This window comes from Neoarius graeffei, chromosome 26, assembly GCF_027579695.1.
Source record: "Neoarius graeffei isolate fNeoGra1 chromosome 26, fNeoGra1.pri, whole genome shotgun sequence".
Lineage (NCBI taxonomy): Eukaryota > Metazoa > Chordata > Actinopteri > Siluriformes > Ariidae > Neoarius > Neoarius graeffei.
The window spans coordinates 31,343,991-31,356,292 of NC_083594.1; the positions used below are offsets into that span (position 1 = coordinate 31,343,991).

Genomic DNA, 12,302 nt, shown 5'->3' on the forward strand with positions numbered 1-12,302 from the left:
CATTAGCAATGCCATCCACTATTTTTGGAATATAACCAGCCTATTGTCGGTTTTACTATGGAAAGGAAACTATGATCAGGGGCGCAGATACGTTTTTTGAACTGGGGGGACAAAAAACTGGGGGGGACAAAGCTGCCAGCAAACCAACCCCAACCCCGATATGCCTGTCAAACTTGTTGTGGGTAACCATAGCAACCAAGCTCGAGCTCGCAACCTGTGCAGTCTGCGCAGCTCAACCAACCGAATATCAGTCTTTGTTTTGTTTTATGTGAGTTGTTGCAACTATGTATACACTGCTGTGCACCTCAATAAACCGAATGGTAATTAGTCTTTTGATTTTTCCGTGAGGTTTGCCTTATGCAAAGAAAGACAGCATAGACGTTTTTTCCTCCCTATAAGTGGGGGGGACCGAACGAGGTGAATTTAAATCTGGGTGGGACGAATCCCACCCGTCCCACCCTCTATCTGCGCCCGTGATTATGATGCCAATGACAATACTTACCTCAACATGCTTGCGCAGATTAGACATCGAATTTTTGTATGCCGCAATGGTTGTCTTCTTGGGCACACATAATCTGCATTGCATAATGAAACTGTCACCCCTTTTCTCTACGAAGCTGAAGTGATCACGTATGTAGGGCCAGGGGTGCACTTCATTACTGGAAGAAACTGCGTTTTCTGCAGGGTCATCCACCACAGGTTCCTCGGTCTCCTCCATGTCCGCAGGGGCACTTTATCAACACCCGTGGCCCAGGGGCTAGGCCCCTCATAGGCTACCTGTCAACCCTACCCTTACCGTTGGCCAGGAAAACACTCTTATTTTATTTGCAATACGTGTCAAGCATTTACAGTGTAAGCGCGTAATGAGCCTAGAAGCCTACGATAGGTTACGTTTGGCTCAGTGTAGCTGCGCAAGGCCCACGCTCACATCGCTCAACACATCTGACCACAGAAGGAGAGAAGAACGCGCGCATTATCATTACAGAGCCGGTTCTGATTATTACCACGGACAGGACAGTGATACTGCGTAACTTTCACGCAGGGGCATGGCCAGAGATAACCACACAAGCGCGCGTGCGCTAATGTAGACCTATGTGTTGTAAACATAAAACACACACACCTACAGAAAAGTCCTTTTAAAAAATAAAATACATAAAAATAGCTCGGCGGCATGAAAACAAACATTCACTGCAAGACAAGGTGCCCTAGAATCGCCATCAGTTTTTAATATCTATATGGACTTTGTTGTCAGGATTGCACAGCATGAGATATCAAAACTGTACCCAGATACAGGCTTCAAGTTCAGATATTGCATTCCAAATGAGGTATCCACAAGAGAAATGCGTACGAAAGCAGGAGCATCAGGAGAGGGTTGCATAACAGAGATTCTATACGCAGATGATCAGGCCATACTCGCTGGATCCATCGAGGAGCTTCAGAATATTCTTCACTTGTATGATAAGACCTACACCCGCTTTGGTTTACAAATATCATATGTCAAAACAGAAACAATGGCTTTTAACGTCAATAAGGATATCAAATGTAAACCAAGTATTATTTCCCTTGGTGGCACTAATATTAAAAACGTCCGCACCTTTAAATATCATGTCAGCAACTGTGATGAATCCTCACACTTCCTGCATGCTAGGATAAGTGCTGCATTCATGAAATGGAATGAACTGAAACACGTTCTAACTGACCACCGAATACTACTAAAAACCCGTATAAAGTTCCTAGTGGCATGCGTTCGATCTCACCTCCTGTACAGCAGCGGTCCGCAACCACCGGTCCGCGGACCGGTACCGGTCCACGAGACATTCCGAACCGGGTCGTGACATTGGGGGGAAATGCCAAAAAAAGGGGGGGATTTTTTATATATAAAAGAGAGAGAGAGAGAGAGAGAGAGAGGTGTAAATAAAACATGGGTTCATTTCACGTTAGATAAGTATGCGTGGACGCTGCATAGCCTATTGCATTCAGAGGCCGATAGCACATTTTATTTTTTTCAATCATGATGACTGTCTGACCCGCCCTCAACACGTAGGCTATTTTCCCACAGTGCTGCCTCAGATCAGCTCAGTTCTCACGGTCAGCGACAGTGTATATTAGCTACAATGAGCAAGAAGCAGCAAATGTCCTTAGAAAGTTTCTTTGGTTTGGGTAAGGGTGAAAAGAGGTCCAGCATCGATGACAATAATGATCCCGGAAGCAACCCAAAGAAAAAGAAGGGATCTTTCAATAGGAGATATGATGATTCCTACCTAAAATTCGGCTTTACACAGACTGGTGACTCGCATGCTCCTAATCCGTTGTGTGTGGTGTGCGGGGACAAGCTGTCGAATGAGTCTATGAAGCCATCAAAGCTCATTCGACACCTTGAAACTAAACACCCCACACTTAAAAATAAACCTCTTGAATTCTTTGAGCGCAAAAAGCAAGAGCAAGATTCACAAAAACTCACGCTAAAGACAACTACTTCTGTGAACGTGGCTTTGCTAAGAGCCTCGTACAGAGTGGCGTGTCAAATAGCTAAGTCAAAGAAACCATTCACTATTGGAGAAGAGCTAATTCTGCCTTCTGCCCAAGACATGTGCGACGAAGTGCTTGGGGAGGCAGCAGCCAAAAAGATAGGCTCGGTACCTCTTTCTGCCAGTACTGTGCAGAGGCGCATTAATGATATAGCGGAGGATATTGAGGCGCAGTTGTTGCAGAGGCTAAAAGGGTCGCCGTGGTTTGCAATTCAGGTAGACGAGTCCACTGATGTGGAAAACAGGGCAATACTTCTCGTTTTCATGCGGTACATTTTTGAGGAGGATGTTGAGGAGGATCTGTTGTGTGTGCTCTCCCTTCCAACAAACACCACAGGTGCAGAGTTGTTTCGGGCGTTGGATGGTTACGTGTCAGGGAAATTAGACTGGTCCTTCTGCATCGGTGTATGTACTGATGGGGCTGCGGCGATGACTGGGCGGCTGTCTGGTTTCACTGCGAGGCTGAGCGAGGTTGCACCTGACTGCGAACACACACTGTGTCATTCACAAAGAAATGCTGGCCAGCCATAAATTGTCACCGGAGTTGAATGCTGTATTGAACGATGTCGTTAAAATGGTCAACTTCATCAAAGCACACGCACTCAACACCCGGTTGTTTGAGCAGCTCTGCGAAGAAATGAATGCAGAGCACAAACGCCTTCTCTTGCACGCAGAGGTCAGGTGGCTGTCGAGGGGGAAGTCACTGGCCAGAGTGTTCGAGTTGAGAGAGCCTCTGCAGGCATTTCTGGCAGGAAAACAGTCTGATCTGGCTGCGCATTTCAGTGATGAACACTGGGTGTCAAAACTCGCCTACCTCTGTGACATTTTTGCTTTGCTTAATGAGCTCAACCTGACACTTCAGGGGAGAATGACGACTGTCTTTAAAGTAGCAGACAAAGTCGCTGCATTTAAAGCAAAGCTGGATCAGTGGGGGCGTCGCGTAGACAAGGGTGTATTTGACATGTTTCATTTATTAGTGGGGCTATTGGGGGAAATGGAGCCAGCGCCAGCTCTATCACAGTTGGTTCGTGACCATCTCGTTGGGCTGTCGAAAGAATTCGACCGCTACTTCCCAGCCTCCCGAGATCCGCGTGATAAGAATGAATGGATCCGCAATCCATTTGCAAGAATTCCTGACCACCTGTCCGTTCAGGAGGAAGCGCAGCTGATCGAGCTGGCAAATGACGGTGGTCTTAAGACTAAATTTGACCAAACAAACTCTCTGCCTGCGTTCTGGGTAAACGCCAAACGGGAATATCCGGAAATAGCCGTAAAAGCGCTCAAAATGTTGCTGCCCTTCCCAACTACTTATCTTTGCGAGGCCGGGTTTTCCGCAATGACAGTGACCAAAACAAAACTGAGAAACCGATTGGATATTTCAAATACATTAAGAGTGTCACTGTCCAACATCACCCCCAGATGGGACATTCTAGCTGCAGGGAAACAAGCACAGGGCTCACATTAAAATTTAATCGGCTTATGCCATAATAAAATTAGGCCTTTAATTTGTTTCAGCACCTATTCCTATTGTGTTGTGCATGTTGTTTTCATGTTCCTAGTTCAATTTTGTCGTTCAAGTTTATGTTCCTGATTCAGTTTTACTTACTGTTCATAGCTGAAGTTTGCTACTTTTAACGCATGCACAACACCAGATATGGAACCAAAACGATCACCAAAATTGTCCTCCAATTCAAATAATCAATTATTCTAATTTGTAAAAGCATCAGCTAAATGCATTCTCCCAGTGTCTGCTAAACGTAGACACCCCGCCCCCCAGCTCGCGCGTGTGAGACCACGCCCCCCCCACACACACACACACCGGGCCGCAGCAAAACAATGCTGAACCAAACCGGTCCCTAGTGCTGAAAAGGTTGGGGACCCCTGCTGTACAGCACACAGGCATGGCAACTATCATCCAGTGAAATTCACAAAATTGAGGTAGTGTGGCACGGCTTCCTAAGGAAAATGATTAAAGGTGGATATAAACGAAAGAATGCCCCTGACCAAAAGAACACTACAAATGAAGATATAGACTGGAGCTACAAGATGTCCAATGCTGACCTCCGGAAACTGACAGGAACCCAGGATATCCTGCTACGTACAACAACTAAAATATATTGCTCACATTTGCCGGATGGGCAATAACCAAGTGCAAAAGCAGCTCCTGTTTGACAAAAATGGTTACAAATGGACGAAATGGGAAAATCTGCTGGGCATAGACACCCAACAGATAAGACGTATGATGATGGACAAATCAAACTTTGAGCAACTGCTGCAACTGCTACAGCAGAAGCACCCCTAGAGAGTTTAACTTTTGACAGGGGAACATGATGATGATGATGAAGGTACTTGGCTCGGCGGCCACATGAAACGTAAACACCATGGACAGTGGCCAAACTCATAACTCTACAGACCGAAATACACAAAACCAAGTCCTACTAGGGTCTATTTTACCGATCTATGTTCAAGCGTCATGCAAGTCTTCCTTCTCCTTGAATAAGACCGTGCATTCAACTGCCTTTTTGACATGACTGCATCGAAATACCACTCAACAATATTTCACGCACTCCATCAAGAAAAAAGTTAAACATGATGAACATGGGCATACTGTTTTGAGCATACGATTTTTTAAAAAGAAACTAGCTACATCAAAGTCCTTCAATAAACCCATCCTTTAGCGCAAATGAGCTTAACCTAGTTAAAAGCATGACGCTAGCAGTAGCTGCATAAGGCAAAATCATGTGGGCCTTTCGTCAACAACAAGCCACGGCGGGCAAACATTAATAATGAACCTTAAAACGTTGTCTTGACCACAGAACTTCTCAAGTATTTCACTTAAATCCACACGGGTTAACAACACACCCAACACAGCTAGCGAGAAATGTGGATCTGCGCTAGCTTTGTATTGCTATTCCCCTCAGTATGCTTACTCTGTCTGCTGCCTGAACTGTGAAAATTATAGGCTCCAATCTTTTCATCAATTTCTTCAGTAGATGCCATTTTAGACATTTTATTATCCCCATCAAAATATGCTATTATACTAACAGGATTATAACTCAAATCACACCACACATATTCAAATCACAACTGATTTATTTTACTGTTGGACAGATCATAGCATATCTAGCCTAGCTACACATAGCCTAGCTGCACATAGCCTAGCTGCTGGTAGGCTGATAACTGATAAGTAGCTGATATTCTGAACAGATTGGTGATCCTTACCTTAAAAAGTCTGTGACTTTAGGCAACGATTCTATCATTACCTGCATCTCTCTCTTTTTTTCCTTTTATGCGCCCCGCTAACATGTGAATGCTTCATCTTTCAAAGCCTCTAAATTTGTGTCTCTGTAGTCTGCAGTCTTTGGCGCGCTTTCGTGCGTGACGTTACATTTTGTTACATTTTATTCTGGTACAGTTGTGGGTGTTCGTTTCACGAACCACATCCACCATGTCTCTTACAGCAGGCTACTGTGCGCTCATTTATTTCTAACCTTATTTCTATCCATACATTAATGTAGGCCCACGATTCCAACAGTTTATTATTTTATTAATATTACAAGGCCCCTGATTGGCTGTGGCCCAGGGGCTTGAGCCCCCCGAAGCCCCCCCCCCTTAAAGTGCCGGTTCATGTCTGCCATCGTCTGTGTGAGACTCGCACGCGCGACAACTGTCCTTCCCGTGATTAATTTCCAGAACGCATTTCCCCTTCTCCATTTTAGCCTTTTTTTATTTTTTATTTTTTTTTTTTTTTTACTCAGTAACGGTTGTGATGTAAAATGTACCGAAGTACACTACTTAAAAGAAAACATACTTAAGTAAAAGTACACTCTTTAAAAATTACTTGAAAAAGTATAAGTACACAAAAAAGCTACTCAAGTACAGTAACGTGAGTAATGTAATTCGTTACTTTCCACCTCTGCCAGTTAGTTACTACAGCAGGGGTGCACACCTGACTTTAGTAGCAACACACACCACACGCAAATACAATTAAACTCGTGTCTTTTTCCCTACTGCGATAAAATCATAACTCCTTAAAATAAACATATACTTACTTATTTGAGCTGTCTAGGTAATGTTGGTTGTGTCTTGTTTGATTTGTTTTTTCTGTCTTGTCCATCTTTTCTGTGGGGTTTTAGTCCGGTTGGCATTTGTTTGGGGAGGGTTTGAATGGCTTGCGCGTGGCCATGACAGGCCAACCTGAGCAGCAATAACAGAGGGCTAATTCAGTAGCGTCAGGGCTGCGCAATGCAGCATGGGTACAAGCAAAACCAAGTTTTGAGGGGTGTTTTGCAAATCAATGAAATAATAATGTTTGTGGGGTATAAACTGTTGGGAAATGGATGCTTATGCAGGGTATTGTTGATGAGCTATTTGATGGCTGTGTTATTTATGTCTGAAAATGTTTACTTGTGGTAATTTATTTTTAAAACTGTGTAATGGTATGACCTGGGGGAGGGGCTGAGACTATAGAATGATCAGGGTGAACATTTTGTGGGAGAGAGAGTGAGGGAGAAGCAACAGAGTACTAGCTCAGGTAACTAATTGTAATGCAGATTGTGGCTGTAGTTGGATGTAATTTAACTGAACTGAATTACTTTAGAATATTCTTGGGTTTGATTTGTTACATTAGGAAAGTACTTTTTTTTCTTTAGTGTTAGTTTTTTTTCTTAGTAAATTTTGCTACTGGCCAGCTTTATTTATAATTCTCACCTTCGCACTGTTGGACTATTTGGGAGAACTTTGTAAAATAAACACCTCGCACTAAAGTGCTGCTGTGGCGGGGCTAGTTTATTTATGAGTGGACCTACACCTGAGCTGTGCTACTCTGTGACAGCTGTCATAGTTAGTTGCCAGAGTCCCTGCTTGTACTCAGTGCAATATGTATACTGTTTCTACTTATTCAGGTGACATTGGGCATACTTAACAACCCATGTTTTCGCTCCCTCTCTCTCTCTCTCCCCCCTCCTCCCAAATCTGTCCCTCTGAGTTACATGGAGTCAACAGGAAATCTTTTGGTGGAGAGGGTGGAGACCTCGACTGGCTCTCGTAGCCTGCAGGGAATCGGCCATCAGACATTCTGTGGCATGTCCCAGACCCGGTGAAATGTAACTGAATTGTCTTGGCCAGCCCTAAGGGTCCCATCTGCATCCCATCATTGCTGAGGAGTGTGCTCCCATCACCCAATCAAGCATCCAGCCAGAGCAGGTCATGATATTTTTTAAACCATATTAACATGCCATTGTTGTGTATTATGCCTGATGTCAAGATTCTCATCTCTGTGAGCCTACCACACAGACTTAATACTTGTGTCATTTTTAGGGCATACCTAACAACCTGTGTTTTCTCTCCCTCTCCCCCCCCCCCCCAAATCTGTCCCTCTGAGTTACATGTTGGTCCTGGGATCGAGATGCTGACCTCTTCTGCTCCTCGGACCTGCTTGATCCATCCTGGTGCCCTGTGTCTGGTTGGAGTCTCATCGCATCACTCCTGTGGAGGATGGCCCCATGAGGACAGTTGAAAGTTACACTTGGAGGATGCTCTGGACTCTTACAGTAATGCTTTTATGGCTGAGGACTACAGTTGACTTGCTAACTTTAGGACTGCAGTTGTCATGAACAGTTTTGCACTCAAGTTTCCATCAATGAAGAGTTACAACATCAACAAAACTGTCTTCATGTTAAAACTGTTAATATTATAGTCATGCTGTCTGTTGTTCCCCAAATGAGGATGTGTTCCCTTTTGAGTCTGGTTCCTCTCAAGTTTTCTTCCTCATGTCATCTGAGGGAGTTTTTCCTTGCCACCGTCGCCACAGGCTTGCTCATTGGGGATAGATTAGGGATAAAATTAGCTCATGTTTTAAGTCATTCAAATTCTGTAAAGCTGCTTTGCGACAATGTTTATTGTTAAAAGTGCTATACAAATAAACTTGACTTGACTGTGTGTAAGTGTGCTGCCCATACTAACAATACTGATCTTGTGTCTCAAAGAAATGCCAGGGCGGATGCGGCAGCTAAGTGTGCAGCCTCAGCTTCTAGTTCACCCTCTAACTTTGCTTTTCCTCAGGTTTCTACCCCCTGTTTACAGCTAGTGGACCTTCAGAGCACTGCTACCCAGGACAAGAGATGAGTCTGGAAACAGGTCGGCTGTATCTTTGCAAACTCGGTCTGGGTTTGTCCCTCGGGCCATCCCTGTCTACCAAAACACATGTTCCCTTTCTATGCAAAATTGGCCCATGGGCTCACCCATGTGTCAAAAGGGGGAATGGTAGCAGAAGTAACAAAGAGATGGTTCACAAAGGGGTTTTCAAATTATACTGCAAAATTTTGCAAGCAATGCTTGATATATGCACAACATAATGCAGGTCAAGGTATCAAACTAACTCAAGTAGCACACCCAATACCAGACAAACTGTTTGATCATCTCCAAATGGACTTCATTGAACTGACACTTAGTGAGGGAAAATGGTTCCCTTAAAAATAAACTAAGCAAAGCTTGTGCAGAAACAGGGCTAGGCTGGACTCTGGACTCTGGACCCTGTAGTACTCACACAAATGAGGATGCAAACTAGGCCTAAACATGGGTTAAGCCCATTTGAAATTCTGTTTGGATGAGTACCCAACACGGGGATAGGGCCAGCCCAAGGAACACCGCCGGACACCACACTGTGTGATGATGCAATGTTGAATTACCGTGCAATGTTGTCCTCTGCTTTGAAATCTATCCACAAACAGGCAAAAGAAGCACTTCCCAAGCCTGCTGAGGGACCTCTGCATGATCTACAACCAGGGGATTGGATAGTGGTGAAGGACTTCCGACGAACCAAGTGGAACAAGCCACGGTGGAATGGCTCATTCCAGGTCCTGCTCATGACCTCAGTGGCAGTGAAGGTCACAGGCAGAGTGACGTGGATCCACGCTAGCCACTGCAGGAGGGTTCCTGAACCGGCTGAGCAGGAGGAAAAGGAAGGCCTAAGTGACCCGGACACTGGTAAAGCGCGTGAGGAAGAAAGGCACCATTGCATGGAACAGTCAATCACGCATGCACCCTCAATAGGGAAGTATCACATCAATCACACATGCACCCTCAATAGGAAGAGTATTTCAGTGTCTAGCCAATAGATAAGTCTTAGGGTTTCGAGTTTCCTCCAAGTCTCGGTGAGGTGGGATGAGGGCTGATAGGGCGTGCCCACCCTCTGAGCAACAAATACACATCAAGAAGGGCAAGGGAATCATGGTAACATCACTGAGGCACTGAACAAGATGCGCAAGGTTGCTGAACAATTACAAGCAGATGAACATGGAGGAGTCAAAGACAGCTGGTGGCGTTGGTTTGGTGGATGGAAGATTCTGATTCTATCCACCATACTGGTCCTGGGCTTAGTGATTGTGATGCTATGTTTGCTCCCTGTTTTCTGTCAATGTTGTATGTCTGTGTTTCAGAGGCAGCTGACAAATATTGCTTACCAGATGGTGAAAATAGACCCGGATGACCTGCCTGACTGGCCTCCAAACCCACACAAAGACTATAACCCGCTGTTTGATAACGCCAGCACAGCTGATATGAAATCAGCCCTAGCTTAAAACACTCTCATTTGTGGTTGTTTTCTGTTCTATTTTTTCCTGATCTATGTATATAGCTTGCTAGCATTAACTTAAGACGTCTATGTTTTACAAAACAGCCTTAGCATTATCCCTGTACACTCAATGACGTGTTAAGTCGAATCTCTCCGGGAACTCTTACCACTGAAATTGTGTACATTTCTTTCTTTTAGCAATTATTATCCTGTAGGATAAAAAGGGGGGAAATGTGAAGAAAATTTAGTGAATGAACATTCCTATTCTCTGTGTTTCTGTGTGTTGAGCTCAAGTGGCCTCCTAGTGTACTAAGAAGTTGTTTTTGCCACATGCTGTAATCGCCTTTCTGTGGCCTTGGCTGGTGATAAGCAGGGTGTCTGAGTTCTCCCTAACCATGCATCCGCCTGTACATATCAGAACATGCCAGGTGCACGCTTTAACAAAGCTTCATAGAAAATCTTGAGCCAATCACGTACAGACGCGAGCAGTAAGCGAATACCGGTATCTTCAGAGTATAATAGATAATATTTCTAAGACACAACTCAGTGTACTCTCAACATCACCAGAGTTGGTGTCTTCTTCTTTTTTCCTTTCCTGTTTGATATGATCTACTATAATAAATAACTGAAAAGACAACTGCTAAGCATTCTGAAGTGTTTATTAGAAGTTTCCATTACAGAAGTTACCCTGGGGTCCTTTGTGATCTCGCCGACTATTACATGCCTTGCTCCTGGAGTGATCTTTGTTGGTCGACCAGTCCTGGGGAGGGTAACAATGGTCTTGAATTTCCTCCAGGTGTACACAATCTGAGTGTGTATTGGTGGAGTCCAAACTCTTTAGAGATGGTTTTGTAACCTTTTCCAGCCTGATGAGCATCAACACTTTTTCTGAATCTCCTTTGTTCGTGCCATGATACACTTCCACACATGTGTGTTGTGAAGATCAGACTTTGATAGATCCCTGTTCTTTAAATAAAACAGGGTGCCCACTCACACCTGATTGTCATCCCATTGACTGAAAACACCTGACTCTAATTTCACCTTCAAATTAACTGCTAATCCTAGAAGTTCACATACTTTTGCCACTCAGATATGTAATATTGGATCATTGTCCTCAATAAATAAATGACCAAGTATAATATTTTTGTCTCATTTGTTTAACTGGGTTCTCTTTATCTATTTTTAGGACTTGTATGAAAATTTGATGATGTTTTAGGTCATATTTATGCAGAAATATAGAAAATTCTAAAGGGTTCACAAAGTTTCAAGTACCACTGTAATTAGAATTCTGGTGATGGGGCAGTGTGGCTTTTCGGAAGTGTAGTCCAGAGTGGCCATGTTTGGAGGCTGCTCCGAACTTGGGCTTTCAGTGTGGTTACTGACACACCGGTTGTAAAGATTACTAAAAAGTGTTCGAAAAAATTCACCTTTTGATGAAGTAGCTTCATCTCACACTGAAAAATCCAACCTTTAATTGAAATAAATATATTCAGAGAAAAACAAATCCCTCATCAAGAAAAAATTTTTTCAACAAAAACACATGCCACCATGATCAGCTCCTCTGCATTTAATACTTTGTGCAACCTACCTTTGCCAGTAAAACAGCACTGAGTATTCTCCTATAACATTTAGTTGGAGAGTACAGAGCAGGACATTGGAGACCTTTCCTTTTTGCAGAGTCCCTCCATATCATCCAGGGTCCTAGGTTCTCTCTTGTGCACAATCCAGTGCAGCTCACCCCACAGGTTTTCAATAGGGTTCAGGTCAGGGGACTGAGATGGCCATGACAGAAGCTTGATTCTTTGGTAAACTAACCATTTTTGTTGATTTGGACATATGCTTTGTATCATTGTCCTGCTGGAAGATCCAATGACAACCCAGTTTTAGTTTCCTGGCAGAGGCAGAAAGATTTTGATTTAAATTGTCCTGGTATTTCATGGAGTCCACGATACCATGTACCCTAACAAGGTTGAGGCCTTTGGAGAAAAAACAGCTCCAAAACATCACAGGACTTCCACCATATTTAGCAATAATAGTTGCAAAATTTTCTCTCATTTTTTTTCATTGTGAGATGAAGCTATTTCACCCAAAGTTGGGATTTTTCTAACCTTTTTTTTGCTAATCTTTACAAGGGATGCCAATAAAAAATGCTCTCCACAATTCTTGGCATCCCTTGTCAAGATCAGTAAAAGGATTAGAAA

The 12,302-nt window shown here is 43.7% G+C and overlaps 1 pseudogene; it reads left to right on the forward strand.

Annotated features, from left to right (window-relative positions):
- Window positions 1-2,114: 2,114 nt before the first annotated feature.
- LOC132874201 (SCAN domain-containing protein 3-like) lies at window positions 2,115-3,993 on the forward strand (annotated as a pseudogene).
- Window positions 3,994-12,302: the final 8,309 nt, after the last annotated feature.